Below are 1,106 nucleotides of genomic sequence, written 5' to 3'. Positions count from 1 at the left end.
CACTTAATGAACCCAGAGTTTGTTTTAGAAGAAAAAGCTGGAGTTAATTTCAGCTCAGTTCAAACCAGGGGATCCAGAGGCAGGAGCTGAAGCTCGGAGTTATGAGAAAATCCGAGGAGAGGAAAGGATAAGGAGTGCTAGGAAAAGAAAAATCCTTTTTATTTCCCAAGAAGGCATTATGAGCAGGAGAGAGGAAAAAAAATATCGCTTGACAAGGTTCTTCTAAAGAGGAAGAATAGTGTAAAGTGCTGGTTAAATTCCCATTGATCCTTCACTCAGCTTCCCATATACATGTGGGTTTGACTATTTGATACCTCCTTTCACTGTCATAAGTAATAACTGAGGGGAAACAATCATTTCTAAATAACTGCCTATGATTCTTCTATTGTAGTGATTAGTGCTGAATAATTATTACCTGCGCCGGGTTGGTGCCTGGCTGCATGGCAGCGGGAGCTGTCAGCGCTGACGGGCGGCACCTATAGACGGAGCCTATAGACGGTGCATATGGACGGTGCCTATAGACGGAGCCTATAGACGGTGCATATGGACGGTGCCTATAGGCGGCGCCTATGGATGGTGCCTATAGACGGTGCCTATAGACGGCGCCTATAGATGGTGCCTATAGACAGTGCCTATAGACGGCGCCTATAGACGGCGCCTATAGATGGTGCCTATAGACAGTGCCTATAGACGGTGCCTATAGACGGCGCCTATAGACGGCGCCTATAGACAGTGCCTATAGACGGCGCCTATAGACGGCGCCTATAGACGGCGCCTATAGATGGTGCCTATAGATGGTGCCTGTAGACGGTGCCTATAGACGGCGCCTATAGACGGTGCCTATAGACAGTGCCTATAGACGGCGCCTATAGACGGCGCCTATAGATGGTGCCTATAGACGGCGCCTATAGACGGCGCCTATAGATGGTGCCTATAGACGGTGCCTATAGATGGTGCCTATAGACGGTGCCTACAGACGGTGCCTATAGACGGTGCCTATAGATGGTGCCTACAGACGGTGCCTATAGACGGTGCCTATAGATGGTGCCTATAGACGGCGCCTATAGACGGTGCCTACAGACGGTGCCTATAGACGGTGCCTATAG

The sequence above is a fragment of the Corvus kubaryi genome, unplaced genomic scaffold (genome assembly GCF_017639235.1).
Source record: "Corvus kubaryi isolate FWS band 111438036 unplaced genomic scaffold, C.kubaryi_AGA036_p1.0 split1-37355, whole genome shotgun sequence".
NCBI classification, from domain to species: Eukaryota; Metazoa; Chordata; class Aves; order Passeriformes; family Corvidae; genus Corvus; species Corvus kubaryi.
This window is presented reverse-complemented; position numbering follows the sequence as displayed.